At 45.3% G+C, this 18882-nt stretch overlaps 1 long non-coding RNA gene across 1 annotated transcript; it reads right to left on the bottom strand.

Moving 5' to 3' along the window:
- Nucleotides 1–15663: 15663 nt before the first annotated feature.
- On the bottom strand, nt 15664–18796 carry LOC141096380 (uncharacterized). The gene is made up of 2 exons (XR_012233680.1): nt 18671–18796; nt 15664–16635 (listed from the first exon to the last, which is right to left on the bottom strand). It is a non-coding gene; the product is annotated as an uncharacterized lncRNA (long non-coding RNA).
- Between the last annotated feature and the right edge of the window lie 86 nt (nt 18797–18882).

The following is an 18882-nucleotide window of genomic DNA, read 5'->3' as shown; positions in this document are numbered from 1 at the left end:
TATGGGATGGAGGATGTATGATGGGTATTTGGGCATGGGACTATGGGATGGAGGATGTGTGATGGGTATATGGGCACTGGACTATGGGATGGAGGATGTGTGATGGGTATATGGGCATGGGACTATGGGATGGAGGATATGTATGATGGGTATTTGGGCACGGGACTATGGGATGGAGGATGTGTGATGGGTATATGGGCACTCGACTATGGGATGGAGGATATATGATGGGTATCTGGGCATGGGACTATGGGATGGAGGATGTGTGATGGGTATATGGGCACTGGACTATGGGATGGAGGATGTGTGATGGGTATATGGGCATGGGACTATGGGATGGAGGATATGTATGATGGGTATTTGGGCACGGGACTATGGGATGGAGGATGTGTGATGGGTATATGGGCACTCGACTATGGGATGGAGGATATATGATGGGTATCTGGGCATGGGACTATGGGATGGAGGATGTGTGATGGGTATATGGGCACTGGACTATGGGATGGAGGATGTGTGATGGGTATATGGGCATGGGACTATGGGATGGAGGATATGTATGATGGGTATTTGGGCACGGGACTATGGGATGGAGGATGTGTGATGGGTATATGGGCACTCGACTATGGGATGGAGGATATATGATGGGTATTTGGGCATGGGACTATGGGATGGAGGATGTGTGATGGGTTTATGGGCATGGGACTATGGGATGGAGGATATGTATGATGGGTATCTGGGCATGGGACTATGGGATGGAGGATGTGTGATGGGTATATGGGCACTGGACTATGGGATGGAGGATGTGTGATGGGTTTATGGGCATGGGACTATGGGATGGAGGATATGTATGATGGGTATTTGGGCACGGGACTATGGGATGGAGGATGTGTGATGGGTATATGGGCACGGGACTATGGGATGGAGGATATGTATGATGGGTATTTGGGCATGGGACTATGGGATAGAGGATATGTATGATGGGTATATGGGCACTCGACTATGGGATGGAGGATATGTATGATGGGTATATAGGCACGGGACTAGGGGATGGAGGATATGTATGATGGGTATATGGGCATGGGACTATGGGATGGAGGATGTGTGATGGGTATATGGGCACTGGACTATGGGATGGAGGATGTATGATGAGTAGAGTTGAGCGATACCGTCCGATACTTCAAAGTATCGTATCGGATGGTATCGGCCGATCTTTAAAAAAAGTATCGGTATCGCCGATTCCGATACCGGAAGTCCCATTCAAGTCTATGGGACTTCCGGTATCGGAATAAGAAAAACCCTTTCCTGCCCTTGTACAGCCTCTCTGGGGTCTGTACGGGCCTTTCGGGGGGCTGTGCCGGCCTGCCAGGGGGTCTGTGCAGGCTCCGGTGGTCTGTGCCGGCCTGCCGGGGGGCTGTGCCGGCCTGCCGGGGGGCTGTGCAGGCTCCGGGGGGCTGTGCCGGCCTGCCGGGGGGCTGTGCCGGCCTGCCGGTGGTCTGTGCAGGCTTCGGGGGTCTGTGCAGGCATCGTCCCATGGGACTACAAGTCCCATCGGGCGATGCCTGCTACCATGACAGTGATTGACACATTAGCCAATGATGGGACAGTAGTAGTCCCATCATCCGGCTAATGTGTTAAATGTAAAAAAAAAAAAAAAAAAAATTACATGCTACATACATACAACATGCATACTACATACATGCTACATTCATACTACATACTACATACATGCTACATTCATACTACATGCAACATACATACTACATATATACTACATACATACTACATATATACTACATGCATGCTACATACATACTACATACTACATACATACTACATACATGCTACATGCATGCTTCATACATACTACATGCATGCTACATACATACTACATGCATGCTACATACATACTACATGCTACATACATACCACATACATACTACATACATACTACATATATACTACATGCATGCTACATACATACTACATGCTACATACATACCACATACATACATGCTACATGCTACATACATACATACATACTACATATATACTACATGCATGCTACATACATACTACATGCTACATACATACATACTACATATATACTACATGCATGCTACATACATACTGCATGCTACATACATACTACATACATACTACATACATACCACATATATACTACATACATACAATACATTCATACAATACATACATAGACATACAGTACATATAACATAGAATAACATACTTACCAATACTTGTCACATTGTTCCCCGAAGCCATTGTCGTCTACGGAATAAATATTAACATAACAAACCACAAAAATACTCACCCATGATCCGAAGCAGTCCACGAGTGTGTCCCACGACGATCTTGGGTAGAGAACTGCAGCATCAGATGATGCTGCCGTTCTCTACGGGCTGCAGGAATCCAATGACGGAAGGTAGGTATCCTTCCGCACTGTATTCCTCCGCCACTTAAAAAAAAAAAAGTCCCTAGTCTCACTTTATGCCATTGCTGCGTGGGAAATTCCCACACAGCAATGGCATAAAGTGAGACTAGGGACTTTTTTTTTTTTAAGTGGCGGAGGAATACAGTGCGGAAGGATACCTACCTTCCGTCATTGGATTCCTGCAGCCCGTAGAGAACGGCAGCATCATCTGATGCTGCAGTTCTCTACCCAAGATCGTCGTGGGACACACTCGTGGACTGCTTCGGATCGTGGGTGAGTATTTTTGTGGTTTGTTATGTTAATATTTATTCCGTAGACGACAATGGCTTCGGGGAACAATGTGACAAGTATTGGTAAGTATGTTACTCTATGTTATATGTACTGTATGTCTATGTATGTATTGTATGAATGTATTGTATGTATGTAGTATATATGTGGTATGTATGTAGTATGTATGTAGTATGTATGTAGCATGCAGTATGTATGTAGCATGCATGTAGTATATATGTAGTATGTATGTATGTATGTAGCATGTAGTATGTATGTAGCATGTAGTATGTATGTAGCATGCATGTAGTATATATGTAGTATGTATGTATGTATGTAGCATGTAGCATGTATGTAGTATGTATGTGGTATGTATGTAGCATGTAGTATGTATGTAGCATGCATGTAGTATATATGTAGTATGTATGTAGTATGTATGTGGTATGTATGTAGCATGCATGTAGTATGTATGTAGCATGCATGTAGTATGTATGTAGCATGCATGTAGCATGCATGTAGCATGTATGTAGTATGTATGTAGTATGTATGTAGTATGTATGTAGTATGTATGTGGTATGTATGTAGCATGTAGTATGTATGTAGCATGCATGTAGTATGTATGTAGTATTTTTTTTTTTTTTTTTTTTAACATTTAACACATTAGCCGGATGATGGGACTACTACTGTCCCATCATTGGCTAATGTGTCAATCACTGTCATGGTAGCAGGCATCGCCCGATGGGACTTGTAGTCCCATCGGACGATGCCTGCACAGACCACCGGCAGGCCGGCACAGCCCCCCGGAGCCTGCACAGACCACCGGCAGGCCGGCACAGCCCCCCGGCAGGCCGGCACAGCCCCCCGGAGCCTGCACAGCCCCCCGGCAGGCCGGCACAGCCCCCCGGCAGGCCGGCACAGACTCCCACAGGGTGCACAGACCACCGGCAGGCCGGCACAGCCCCCCGGCAGGCCGGTACAGACCCCGGGCAGTCCACACAGCCCCCCCGGCAGGCCGGCACAGCCCCCCGGAAGGCCCGAAATGACGGCGCATCATGATGCGCACACACCGCGCATCATGATGACGTCAGTCTGTCAATCAACTTTGAACTTCCGATTCCGATGCCGAATTCCGATATTGAAAAAATATCGGAAGTCGGTATCGGAATTCCGATACAGCAAGTATCGGCCGATACCCGATACTTGCGGTATCGGAATGCTCAACACTAATGATGAGTATATGGGCACGGGACTATGGGATGGAGGATATGTATGATGGGTATAGGGGCACGGGACTATGGGATGGAGGATATGTATGATGGGTATATGGGCATGGGACTATGGGATGGAGGATGTGTGATGGGTATATGGGCACTGGACTATGGGATGGAGGATGTATGATGAGTATATGGGCACGGGACTATGGGATGAAGGATATGTATGATGGGTATATGGGCATGGGACTATGGGATGGAGGATGTGTGGGTATATGGGCACTGGACTACGGGATGGAGGATATGTATGATGGGTATATGGGCACTGGACTATGGGATGGAGGATGTATGATGAGTATATGGGCACGGGACTATGGGATGAAGGATATGTATGATGGGTATATGGGCATGGGACTATGGGATGGAGGATGTGTGGGTATATGGGCACTGGACTACGGGATGGAGGATATGTATGATGGGTATATGGGCACTGGACTATGGGATGGAGGATATGTATGATGGGTATATGGGCATCGGACTATGGGATGGAGGATATGTATGATGGGTATATGGGCATGGGACTATGGGATGGAGGATGTATGATGGGTATATGGGCATGGGACTATGGGATGGAGGATGTGTGATGGGTATATGGGCACGGGACTATGGGATGGAGGATATGTATGATGGGTATTTGGGCACTGGACTATGGGATCGTGGATATGTATGATGGGTATATGGGCACGGGACTATGGGATGGAGGATATGTATGATGGGTATATGGGCACTGGACTATGGGATGGAGGATGTGTGATGGGTATATGGGCACTGGACTATGGGATGGAGGATAATCATTATAATTTGGTATAACTAACCACATTTAGTTATGGTACTATACACAGGCAACGCCGAGCTCTTCAGCGAGTTATTAAAAGAGAGGATTGTGGACCTGCCTTTCGCTGGAGTTGCTTCTTGGACTCCGGTGGTCCTGGCTCTTTTGTGCATTACATGGACAAATGGTTGCTATCAGTGGGCACCATGTAATAATTCATTTCTTATAATGTAGTGCCCAATTCTCCATTGGACAATAACTTTTTGGGAAAAGGTAACTTCATATCCATCTAGAGAATATATTCTGGTGACCTACAAGTATCACGCCCCACATCTACTTATTAATCTAGTCCATGGTGTAGTATATGGCTTCCGGTGGCTCAGTGGTTGGTTGTCCCTTGCTGCAATCGTTAAATTATTTCACTTGATGAAGTAGGGGATCCAAATGGGCAAGAATGCCTCCTTCAGTAAATTCTTTCCATATAGAGATCTGTTCTCGGTGACCTGGGAGGAGGTCTGGTGGTAATCTGTAGATGGCATCTTTGGAGTGGTTTTCCAGGAGACCTAAATATTCCATCACTTGTCCCAGGTTGGTGTCCTGGATCACTGAACCCATGAAAAATAAAAATACTTTGGGAATCGGGCACCAAAAGGACGACATACGCATCTTTGGATATTGTGCCCGATTCTTTATTGCATTTGTGTATTTTTGGTTGCCTGTTTTTCATTTGCGCCTAATTTTTCTTTTAATAATATGATTTGCCCATTGTTTTTTTGTTTTTTTATAAATGTTTGCCATTGTGGGCAGAATTTAGGCCTTCCAGATGTTTTTGGCTGTTCCATCAAATTCGACTTTATTTTAAAAAGTCGCAAACTTTTTTTTTGCAAATGCACTCGAGGGTCCTCCTCCCTCCACCTGGGGTTATTTTGCTGCAAATTTTGTGACTTTTTAGTAGATCATGTGCCTTTTTGCAGTAAAATGTCACAATACAGGTTAAAGACAAAAATAGAAAGCATTTGTTTTATTTTACGCAAAATTCACGATGAATTTGGTGCAAAAAACATCAGTGAATATCACAAAACAAAAAAAAAGTGATTTAAAAAAAAAAAAAATCACAAATCATGAAATGGTCCCATAGTCTTTTCAAAGAATGAGCAATCCTAATGATTTGGGTGTGTTTATCATTTGCTTATGAACCTGAATATGGAAAGATGCAGTATAAAGCAAGGGGGAACACTTGAGCCTCTGATGAGATGATGAGTACTTACATAATATGGCGCCATCTGGTGTTCAAAATGTGTAGGAATGTCCATGTCCACCTAATGAGCTAAGTGCTGGTGGTCGCACGCGCTCAGTCACTCTCCCGACAGCCAGGTCTTTGCATAGTGATCCTCTGCAGAAATTCCTTGACAGATCATAAAAATTGGGCATTTTTTCACTGTCCAAAAAATTAAAAAAAAGTTTAAGGGTTTTAGTTTTTTTTGTTTTGCTTTTTTTTTTTAAAGCCAGATAAACATGTACAGAATATAATGAAAATAATTATCATTTTTCAGTTCATAGTGAAAGCTGCAGTATTTATATCAGTATTTTAAGTTAAAGATATGTATTGCATATAATCGTAATGATTTATTATGATTTTCCAAAGAGTTGGCCGTCTGTTATTTTTGGATATGCTGTCCATAAAATAAATAAAATAGTAGGTGGCCCATCCCATTTCTGTGTGTCAGAGAAGAAGCAGCACCCAAATCTACAATAATATGGCATTATACAGTAGGTGAGAAAACTCCTCCTTCAAGGATAAAAAGGAATATACATTGTCAGCTGCCAGAGGGGGAAGGAGACTGATTCTACTCAGAACTCATCCCTAGAAGCATTCGGGGATGAAATGGAAACTTAAAATGATTAAAAACAAAACAAAAGAAAACAAAACAGCATTTCAGAACGTATAAAAGAACAGATAAAGAACAGTATGTATGTAGTTAACACATCATAGAGGAACAAGAAACTGATCAAATATTATCAGCGACCACAAGAGAAGACGCAGAACAAGTATTGATACGTAAACTGACTTTATTATTAAAAATATGACAAACTGGTCAGACCTGTCTGTTACTACTGAGCATAATCTCCCAATACGACCAATAGTTTCCAGCCCCAAACTAAGTTTACACCATAGCAAATGCATTCAACCACCGCTGACCAGCTATATAAACTAGAATAAAAACGATGCATAGGAACCTTACAACCGGTAAAGAGTAACACAAGTAGCTAAGTACATGGTATTTTTATAACATTTTTATATTATCAAAAAAGTGTCAGAGCCATCCCACCAGGACATGTTGAACGTAATCAGGATGGTCCCTACCTTTAGTGATTCGGCTCATAGATGGGGAAGGGCTGGTTTAATAAGTTCTTTTATTTCAGGTTATATCTGTCTGCTAATTGCCACAGTGTGAATGTGCACCAACATATTACACTTCTACCAACAGGTAAGCTGGATCACGGTTTGACTTTTGCTTCACTTTCTTGCACTCAGTACATTTGGGGTTTTGGCCACTTTCTTTGGCAGAGACCACCATTATACATTCAGCTTTCCACAGTCAGGTGTATCGCACTCAGTCCCAGGTTCAGCTCTGCCTATGTCTATTTTGTGACCTGCTCGCACATAGTGAGGTGACTTACTAGAGTAGGTACCATTCTGATTACCATTACTGTATTACCTGCAGATATGGGTAGATCCGTGATGAAATCTACTGACAAATGGAGTCCACGGTCTACTGGGAATCGACAGTGGCTGAGGATCCTCAGATGTACAAGTATTAGAGGCCTTAGAACACGCACAGACACTGCAGGCAGCTACATACTCCAGATCATCCAGGTGCACCTCAGACCACCAAAAGCAGTGAGTAGAGTTGAGCGAAACAGGTCGGTCAGATTCAAAAGTCGTCGACTTTCGCCAAAATCGGGTTTCATGAAACGAAACCCGACCACAGTGTGAAGTCGGCCATGCGGTCGGCGACCCAAGCGTCAAAGTCGGGTTTCGCTGAATGCTTGCACGTCACTTTTTTCAGCCAATGAGAGAAGCGGAGCGTAGCGTAGTGGCAGTGGGAGAGGGAGAGGGATGGAGAGAGAGGGAAGAGAGAGAGGAGAGATTTCGCCGCCTCTAGGGTTAAAATTCATGCCAGGTGTGTTTACAGTCCTCCACTCACTGCCGACTTTTCTCCCCATTGACTTGCATTGGGTTTCGTGTTTCACGACTTTTCCCTATAGTCGGCCAATTTCGTTCGACTTGACTTTTGAGAAAGTCGGGTTTCATGAAACCCGACTCGACCCTAAAAAAGGCAAAGTCGCTCATCTCTAGCAGTGAGTAATGAGATCTGTGGTGGCTTTACTACCAGGATACCTAGACAAGACCAAATCATGACCTTTGCTTAAAACCGAGAGTCACAGGAACCAACAGTTTCCCTAAAGGACAGGCAGCAGGCATGTCCCCACTGAGCCTCTACGACCTCCTTTTTCAGATCTGAACATATAGTTGAAATAACTACCCTTTTCTGTAGTATAGGAACCGGTTCACAATTATCTCCACCCCCAAGAAAACGAGATAAGGCATCCACCTTAATGTTCTAATTCCGCAGCCTATACAAACCCCTATCACAAAAAGTTAAATCTGGCAAAGAACAATGACCATCTTGCTTGTCTCTCTTATGATCGGTGATTACCATGATCGGATGTACTACCCCCTCCAAAAGCCCACTTTATTGCCAAGAGTTCCCTATTACCAATGTCATAGTTTTTCTCAGAGGATGATGGTTTCTTTGAAAATTATGCACATGGATGCCATTTCCTTGGAGATGTGTAAGGAGGTGGCGGGGACCCACATCTGCTCCCTTATCCTACACACGGAGCCCATGCGACCCTTTTTGTATGTGGAATATGTCATGTCTCATGGGTAGTGTTTTTTAATGTCTGCTGTGTACCATGGTTTACTATGTAAAGTTCCCTTTAATTCTTTGTATTGTAATATGGTGTCTGTGCCTATATTTTAGTAAGGGACAGAAGAAGTTAATAAAGGGGGCTGGGTTAGCAGCTAAAAAGGGACAGGAAGTTCCTGTCCCTACGTCAGTGCCCAGGCAGACTTGCCCAGGGCAGATGGTCAGCAGCATCTGGAGCCAAAAACTCCCCTGGAGGGGAGAGAGTGCTGCCTCGGATCCCCTGGGCAGTGAAGCAGGCACCAGGACTGCGTAAGTGCCCTGCCAAGGATTATAAGCGTCCAGATACCGGCTTGTGAACTACTACTACTGCAGCTGCCACTACGGTGAATGTTGGTAGAGAACGTGCAGGAAGTTTTATCCAGTTTATTGCTTCTTCCTTTTCTACAATAAATCGTCTTCCCTGTTGGATTACAATTGTGCCTGGGTTGTGTTCCTGGACCCTAATTGCCTGTGCTGCAGTGACCATGGAGAAAATAGAATTAGACTTACCGGTAATTTGGTTTCTAGAAACCTTCCACGACAGCATAGGAGGTTGTCTCCATGCCCTAATGGGGGACAGGAAGCACGAGAGGTTAAAAGGTCCCTTCCACCTCCCTCTCACCAGTGACTTATAACTGATCACCATAGCACTGGTTTCCTTAAGATTCTCAGAATTTGTCCAAGAATACAGGGAGGGAAATAGTGCTGTCGTGGAAGGTTTCTAGAAACCGAATTACGGGTAAGTCTAATTCTATTTTCTCTAGCAACCTTCCACGACAGCATAGGAGGCATAATAACCTATACTGCACTGGGGGGGGGGGGGGACAATGGCCTGAAGAACTTTTCGGCCAAAGACTAAATCCCTGTTGGACACAAGGTCCAACCTGTAGTGTTTAGTAAATGTAAGGAGGACCAGGTTGCTGCCTTACAAATCTGCTCTGAAGATGCGCCTGCCCTCTCAGCCCATGAGGTAGAGGTGGATCGTGTTGAATGCGCTTTGATCCCCATAGGGGGTGTGATGTTCTGCGCTAGGTATGCTTCAGAGATGGCTTTCTTAATCCAATTGGCAATAGTGTTCTTTCCCACCTTCTTTCCCTTGTTTGGACCAGATGTATGGACGAATAGGTTGTGGTCGATTCTATAGGGTTTGGTACATTCTAAGTAGTGGAGAATTATGCGCCTTATGTCCAGCGTATGAAACATCTCTTCTTTAGGGTTTGCTGGGTTTTGACAAAATGAGGGAAGAATTATAATCTGTGGTCTATGGATGTCAGACACAACCTTTGGTAGGAACGATGGATCAAGGGAGAGAACTATGGAATCATCTCTAATGGTTAGGTAGGGTTCCCTGATTGAGAGAGCATGAAGCTCTCCTATTCGCCTTGCTGAGGTTATTGCTATAAGGAAGGCCACTTTACAGGAAAGGAGCTGAGAAGTACAAGATGCTAAGGGCTCAAAGGGTGATTGAGTGAGTCCCGTAAGGACCACATTCAAGTCCCATGGTGGAATGACAACTAGCTTTTTTGGATGTAGCCCAGTGGCTGATGTAATAAATCTTCTTATCCACCTGTGGTTGGCCAAGTCACAGTCAAACATGGAGCTTAACGCTGATACCTGCACCTTCAGTGTGCTAGGCTTTAGACCTAGCTCAAGCCCCCTTTGTAAGAAATCTAGGATACGGGAAATGTTAGGGTTTTCTGGGTCAGGCAAATCTGGCAGACACCATGAGGAAAACTTTTTCCATATTTTGTTATATATAGCAATGGTGACCGGTTTCCGAGATTTCTGAAGGGTTTCTATTACTGCCTCTGACAGACCCTTGGCCCTCAAGATCTGGGTCTCAGTTACCAGGCCGCTAACTTCAATCCTCGGAGGTTTGGGTGATGTAGAGGGCCCTGCAAGAGGAGGTCGTCTTCCAGGGGTAGGAGGAATGGCCCGTCTACCTGTAGTTCTGTAATTAGAGAATACCAGCTCCTTTTCGGCCATAGCAGTGCTACCAGGATGGTTTGGGTTCGATCCTCCCGGATCTTCCTCAAGGTTGCGGCAAGAATTGGAACTGGCGGGAAGGCATATGCCAGACGAAACTTCCATTTGTGGGCGAAGGCATCTACCCCCATGGATCTGTCCCTGGGGTTCAGGGAGTAGTTTCTCACTCGAGCATTCTCTCTTGATTCTAGTAGATCCACCTCCTGAAGGCCCCACCTGTTGACCAGCCTCTGAAAGATTCTTTCGTTCAGGCTCCACTCGCCAGGCTGGATACATTTTCTGCTCAGGAAATCTGCCTGAAGATTGGAGGTACCCTTTAGATGGACTGCTGTTAGGGAACTGAGGTGTCTTTCGGCCCAGCAAAATATTCGGCCTGAAAGGCCCTCTAGGCTGCTGGATCTTGTGCCACCCTGGTACCTGAGGTGGGCCACTGCTGTTATGTTGTCTGAGTAGACTCTGATATGATGGCCCTGGACTAGGTGTCTTGCCGCCAGGAGAGCTTCCTCCACTGCTTTCAGCTCCCTGAAGTTTGAGGATTTTGTACTCACTTTCTGGCTCCACAACCCCTGGAATGGTTGTCGGGACACTACGGCTCCCCAGCCTCTCTTGCTGGCGTCTGACGTTACCGTGACCAAGGGGATCTGGGACCAGTTGATTCCCCTGCGCAGATTTTTGTGGTCCATCCACCATGCTAGTGAAGCTTTCACTCTTCCTGGGGTCTGGACCCTTTTGTTCAGGCAGGTGTGATCTCTGTTCCAGTTTCCTAAGATATGGGACTGGAGTATTCTGGAGTGGGCCTGTGCCCAAGGCACTGACTGGATGCAGGAGGTCATTGACCCTAGTATGGACATGGCTGACCTGAGGGTCGGGGACCTCTGTTTCCTGAAACTCGAGATCTTTGATATTATAGGTCTCTGATGTTCCTCCGGGAGGAAGGACATTTGTCTCTTTGAATCTAGGAGGATTCCTAAGAATCTTACTTCCTGGGAGGGTTGGATCTGCTATTTTTTTATGTTCGGGATCCACCCCAGCGATCGGAGAATACCCAGAGTTTGAGTCACCTGGTTTTCCCGGGTCTGGTAGGAGGCTCCTATTATCAGTAGGTCGTCCAGGTAGGGTACAATGCATATACCCTAGCTTCTGATGTGGGACACAGCTTCTGCCATAACCTTGGAAAGTACTCAAGGGGCAGAGGATATCCCAAAGGGAAGCACATTGTACTGATAGTGCCTGATTTCTGGACCCTGACGGATCGCAAACCTTAGATACTTCCTGTGGGAAGGATGTATGGGAATGTGGAAATAGGCATCCTTCAGGTCTATGGTTGCCATGAAGTAAGACGGCCCTATCGGAGGAATGGCGGTCTTTACCGACTCCATCTTGAATCTGCGGTATGCGATGTGTCGGTTGAGGCCTTTCAGATTTATTATTATTCTTGCCTCTCCTGTGGGCTTTCTTACTAGGAACAGTCTGGAATAATGCCCCTTTCCCTGCTCCTCCACAGGGACCTGACAGATGGCGCTTGATTGTAGAAGGAGCTGAATGCCGGATTTTAGTGCTGGAGTCTCCCGAGGAGGTAGGGAGGTGACTCTTATACCCCGCGGGAGGGGAGGATTCAAATTCCAGCAGAAGGCCCTCCTTGATCACGCTGAGGACCCAGGGGCTGTTGGAAATCAACTGCCAAGAGTGAAAAAAACTCAAACCTTCCCCCCACCGGGGTCGAGTCATTGTTTTTCTTTTGGCTGTTGCTGCTGCTGCTGCTGGGGGGACCAGGATGTTCCTGCCTCTCCCTTTAGCATAACTCCATGTTCCCATTTTTCCCTTCCCTCTCAGCTGGGATGGCTGATTCTGGGGGGCTCAAAAAAGATGCTTTTTTGTGGTCCTCTGCTCAGGAAGCACCTTCTTTTTATCTGTGGCCTTTTCAAGAATTTCATCTAAGGCTGGGCCGAAGACATGTTCACCCTTGAAGGGTAAAGAGCAGAGTTTAACCTTGGAAGTAACGTCCCCGCTCCACGTTTTAAACCATAGGGCCCGCCTGGCAGAATTGGACTGTACCATAGCCCTGGCAGAGGTGCGGATCATCTCCATTGATGCATCCGCCAGGAAGCCTGTAGCTCTCTGTAGTATAGGAAGGGAGTTAAGGAGGTCACCCCTTGAGGTTCCTCGAGAAATATGACTCTCTAGTTCTTCTATCTATTGGAAGAGAGACCTAGAGACGCATGTGGACACAATTCCTGACTTTAAGGCAAAGGCAGAGGTTTCCCAGGCTTTCCGGTCCATCGGGTCTCTAAGCTGGGACACATCATTAAAGGAAAGGACCGTCTTCTTCACCACCCTTGCCACCTGGACATCAACTTTCGGGATGTCCCATTTAAACTCCTCTCCCTCCAGGGGAAATCTATGCCTGAGTTCCAAAGGGGCAGAGTAGCGCTTCTCTGGGTACTCCCACTCCTGGGAGATCATATCTACTATGCTCCTATGTAATGGAAACCTGTTGGTCTGGGTCCCTCAAATCCCCCGAACATGCGGTCCTGTGCTGACTGAGGAACGGGCTCATCCTCTAGAACCATGGTGGCACGTACTGCACTGACCAGCTCCTCCACATATTCCGCAGAAAGGAGGTATTTTCTAGTTTCGGCTGATTTAGAGGTTCCTGGTTGTTCCCAATTTTCGGAGCCTGAATTGTATGACTGTTCTGATTCGGACTCTGAGTCCTCTATTTGAATTTTCCATTTCTTTGGGGATGGTGAACCCACAATCTGAGGGAGTGGAGGTGGTGGAGGGGGGGACAGGGCGGCTAGAGAGGTCTGAACCTGTTCAGTGACCAGGCTGCGGATTTCGTCAATCAATGACGGGTGCTCAGACTTGACTACCCTGTCCGTGCAAGCTTGACACAATTTTTTCACCCAATTTGAGGGAAGTTTTGCACTACATATGGCACCTTTAGCCGGCTTGCTGGTGGTATTGGTGCTTTTGTGGGCAGACTTTTCTCCTGTGGCAGCGCTGGGATCTGCAGACGCAGGGCTGGAAGAACCCGTCCATGCTGACAGGGGATTTCGCCTTACCTGTCGGCGTCTTCCCGCGGGTTAATAAGGGGTTAACCCCGCCCTCAGCGCAGTTTTTTCATTTTCCCCCTCCTCCTCCTCGGGTCCCGGGGCAGGCACAGCAAGCGCTGGCGAGCTCCACAAGCCCGCAGCTGAGTGGGGGCCGTCATGACCGGAAGTCGTCACACATACCGGAAGTGACCCACGCGTGACGTCACTTTCGGGTAGCCGCACGGCGCGCAGCAGGAGGAGGAGAGACCGGAGAGCTGCAGGAGGCCTCCGGTCGGGGATCGCTGGCCTGCTTTACTCCCCCTAAGCGAGTGCGGGTGGGCCAGGAAAGGTCCCGTGTTCTAAGAAGACGGGAGCAGTACGGAGGAGGGGAGGCAGCGCCGCCGACCACCAATGCCCGGCTTAAGGATTCCAGGTACGCTGCTGCAGCCGGCCACACAGCATACGGAACCTCTCCATTCCCCATGGGGGACAGGAAAGACACTGGTGAGAGGGAGGTGGGAGAGACCTTTTAACCTTTCGTGCTTCCTGTCCCCCATTAGGGTGTGGAGACGACCTCCTATGCTGTCGTGGAAGGTTGCTAGAGAAAAGGTAAATTGCTTGGGATTGCATCTGTCCTGTCCGTTGCATATGCAAGAGGCTGGGGTGTTTGTGGACTGTTGCTTTAAATAGACTCGGTCATGGCTACCACCCCATGCCACCTTGTTACAGATGCACCCTAAAACAACACAGCCCCCACCCCCACTTCAGACGCATGAAAATATATATATTTATACATTATATATATATATACACACACACACACACACACACACACACATATACAATAGGGAAAATAAGTATGTGATACACTGACGATTTTGCAAATTTTCACATCTACAAAGAACGGAGAGATCTATAATTTTTATCGTAGCTACCCTTCAACTGTGAGACACTGTATCTGAACATAAAAAGTAGAAAATCACATTGTATGATTTTTACATAAGTAATTTGCATTTTATTGCATGAAATAAGTATTTGATACAATAGGATAATAGAACTTAAGTTTTGGTACAGAAACCTTTGTTTGCAATTAAAGAGGTCAGACGTTTCCTGTAGTTCTTGACCAAGTTTGCACACACTGCAGCAGGGATTTTGGATATATATATATTCCCCATCCTGGTAGATGCCCTCCGTTCTGTCACTGTTCTTTAATGCATAGGAAAAAAACAAAAAACAATTCTACTCACCATCCTTTCGTTCCCCCGCCATGCGGCATCCTCTTCTGAAGCCTGCAGCTGACAGGAAGATGACATCACTTTCATGCGCCCCCAGTCACCTGCACGCCAAAGTCAGCTGATTGGCTTTGACAGTGTGACAGTGTGCATTACCACGCACGGACCTAATCAGTCTGTGCGCCGCAATACACTGCAACTGGATGTGCTTCCAAGCACGCACATTCAGTTGAAGTTTCTGCTGGCGTCAGTGGGCCCCTATCTGCATGGGCCCAGATGCAACCTCTGCGACCACGGTCATTACACACCTGTGAGCCTCTCAGTGGGTCCCAAGCTTAAAGGTGCAGTGCTGTACACCAACCACCGCTGCAGCGACAGTAGACAAGCAGGGCAGGCGATCTGATGCCTCACAGCACCCAGCTCATTACTCCAGGCCACACCGTATCACTGGCACAAAACCACAGCAACAATAGCCACCACACATCAACAACACCAAGTGAAAGGAGCAAAAAAAAAACTCACCTTCCACAAGTTGTCAGACTGGGAACTACGTACAAAAAAGATGGAACCCCTATTGCAGTCTCCTGCTGATTAAAATTGGCTGTTCCAAATGGGAGGAGCGCTGGTCCAAGTAAATAAAGAGGGGACCATGATGTAAGCTAGAACTGTATAAAAGATATGGACCGCAGATCCAAAAATTGTACCTTGTCCTAATGTCGCTATCCAAAAATGTACTCGTCCTGGTAATGCACTTATAGTTGTGGCGAAGGTTAGCGCATGGCGCTGCACCTTTACTGTTGTAAGGTAGAGACCCTCTGGGAGGTTCACTGTGACGGGGCAGTGGGCTTCTTACAGTCTGATCAGAATGTTCAACTAAGAACCTTATGTTCGGTTTGTAAACTGCCTACCAGCATTAGCTGAATGTATGATTTTTGGATGTGCGGTTCATGTCATATTTTAATTTTTTTCTTTACAGTTTTATAATGTTGCCTCTGACGATGACACCATCAGAAGGAGTCAGGCTGTGTTAAAATCGGCTTAAAAAACGCTTAAAAGAAGCTTCCCATTCATTTTAATGCATTTTGCACTTTTTGTGCATATTGATGCGTTTTTTTCCCACAAAAAAAAACGCTTCACGGTAAAAAACGCAGCATGCTCATTAATTTCTCAGATTTCTCCGCATTTCTGGCTATTTCTATGTGTCTGGGGCCGCGCGGAAAAAAAACGCATAAAAACCGCGCTTTTTTGCGCAGAAAACGCGCAGTTTCTGGGAAGGAGTCTGGTTTTTATGCAGAAGTTTTCCGCATACGTGTGCACATAGCCTCAGTGTTCTGTTCAGTTCATCTCCTCCGCTAACATAATACTTAATATTGTACAGAGTGGAATTGGAGAACAGACCAAAAACTGGCCCAGTATGCTATGGTTGTACTGTCATGTCCAGCTAACAGTGTAATGTCAGAAAGGGTATTCAGTGTGGCCGGTAGCTTCGTCACACCCAAGGGATCTGCCACGAGTGTGCAAAACCTTTTAGTTATCAATATTAATCAGGCATGGCTCAGTGCAGACTTTCATTCATCGCCGTGGCTGACGTTGATAGGAGATAGCAGTGTGATCGGACAATTGCAACTTCAGGTCTCCTAAAGGAACTATTGAAGACAGTAAAAAGTAAAAAAAGTTGATAAAAATATGAAAAGACAAACAGAAGGTCAAACCACCCTCCTTTTGCCCCATTAAAAAACAGTGATTAAAAGAAATAAAATACACATTTGGTATCGCTGCTGCATTCAGAAACTTCCAATCTATCAAAATCTAAAATAAATTAATCCGATCGGTAAATGGCGGAATGAGAAAAAAAAAACGAACTGCCAGAATTACGTTTATTTTGGCTCCCACGACATTGCAATAAAACCCAATAAGAAGCGATAACAACGTATCTACCCCAAAATGCCATCAATAACAATGTAAACTCAGGGAGCAAAAAATTAGCCATCCCTCAGCCCCAGATCCTGAAAAATGGAAACGTTACGGGTCTCAAAACATCGACCAATTTTTTTTTTTTTTTATTACAAATTTCCGATTTTTTTTCATCACCGAAATAAAAAAAACCCCAAATCTATACATGTTTGTCATCTGTGTATTCATATTGACCTGGGAAATCATATAACCTTACCAGTTTTACCATATAGTGAGCAGTGTAAATAAAATAAAATAAAAAAAATTGTAGAATTGCACTTTTTTTTTTGCAATTTCAACACATTTGGACTTTTGAATTTTTCCAGTACACTCTATGGTAAAATGAATTCTGTTTTTCGGTGGGACAAGTTGTACTTTTGAACAAGCCCTCATGTGTAGCTATATGGCCAGATAAAAAAAAAAAAAAAAGTTATGGCTCTTGTCATAGTAGTGCTCCTGCCAGGTAGTGAAGGGGTTAACGGTACATGAAGATGACACAGCTCCCCAAATTAGGCTTATTTGGGGAACGGCTTGTTCACATCAAATCATTGCTGCTTTACATTGACAACACTAAACCTGTTTTGTCTCTAGAACATTACACAGGGGATAATTTTTGGACTGCTTCATAAAAAGCCATTGTAATTGCTTAAAGCACCTCTCTGGAGTGTTTTATTTTTTCGTAACACTAATGTATGTTCCCTTCCTGTAGTAAAATACTTACCGGTCCCACATGACCAGAGTTGTGACTGGCTGGATCACTCCAGTGTTTGTTAGGTGGACCGCAAATCATTTCTCAATCTAAGCTTAAGAGACTCAAAACGATGCTCTTATACACTTCCACTGAGAGCGTGTGACCTTTCGCAGGAACTTCTGGTCAACCGAAGCTGTAGGCCGATAATAGCTGACATGGACAGCAGCGCCGTCGGTACCAGAAGAACACGTGACTGGTATTTTACTACACACAGGGAACAGACATTAATGAGACCACTCCAGTGCTGAAATTAAAAAAAAAAAAAACACATCAGATTGGTATTTTAATAATTTTTCGAATCGCAAACCCATTTCGGATCACAAAAATGGATCATTTTGTCACTTCTAGTGGAGAAGCCCTTCGTTTTTCACTTTCAAAAATAGTACACCTATTTTGACTTCATAATTAAATGGATAATTTTTGGACGGGTTGTGAAAAAGCGATGGCTTTTTCATTTAGTAAAGTGCTAAGCTCTTTATGCTACCCAGTCAGGGATAATTGCTGCATCCAACTATGTGAAAATGTAACGGCTTCCTCCGTTTTCACCTGTGAATAAGCAACAAGAAGGAATCGGCCCCCAAAAAAGGATAATTTTTGGACTGTGTGCTGTGCTGAATCCCTCTGGTTCCCATCCATTGTCTTCTAGCCAGAAAGTTTGAGGTCACTTGGACAATAATAGGGCTGTATTTGCAATAAAGAGCTCGAGAAGGGGGAAACCTCGGTGCTATAGTCACATTTTTTGGGCAATTCAGAGGCTTCTTAGTATTGAGATTAGCAGCAAATTTATTTGACACAAATCAAATTTATTTGGGAGGGGGCAAAAAAATTGAAATGATCCGCTCATCTCAAAAAAATACATAAAATTACTTATCCCCTACATTGAACGCTGAATAATCCAAATACCAGGATTTATTTTCCATCCACCTGCAGAAAAAAATGCAATAAAAAAGTAACAAAACGTCGTGTATATAATATACCTCACAATATGGTGTTGGAGAAAAAGAATAGAAAAAAAAAGTCCTGGCTCTTGGAAGAAAAGAAGAAAAAAAACGGAATTACAACAAAAAAAAAAGAAAAGGGGTTAAATAGGGTGTCCGGTATTGGTGTAATGCCCCTCAGCGCGGAGCTACCGGCCGCCCACTCCCGGTCACCGACACTGCCCCACACTTGTCGGCTCTGCTGCTCCCAC

The sequence above is a fragment of the Dendrobates tinctorius genome, unplaced genomic scaffold, assembly GCF_039654945.1.
Source record: "Dendrobates tinctorius isolate UK_male_01 unplaced genomic scaffold, ASM3965494v1 ptg000075l, whole genome shotgun sequence".
Lineage (NCBI taxonomy): Eukaryota > Metazoa > Chordata > Amphibia > Anura > Dendrobatidae > Dendrobates > Dendrobates tinctorius.
This window is presented reverse-complemented; position numbering and strand designations above follow the sequence as displayed.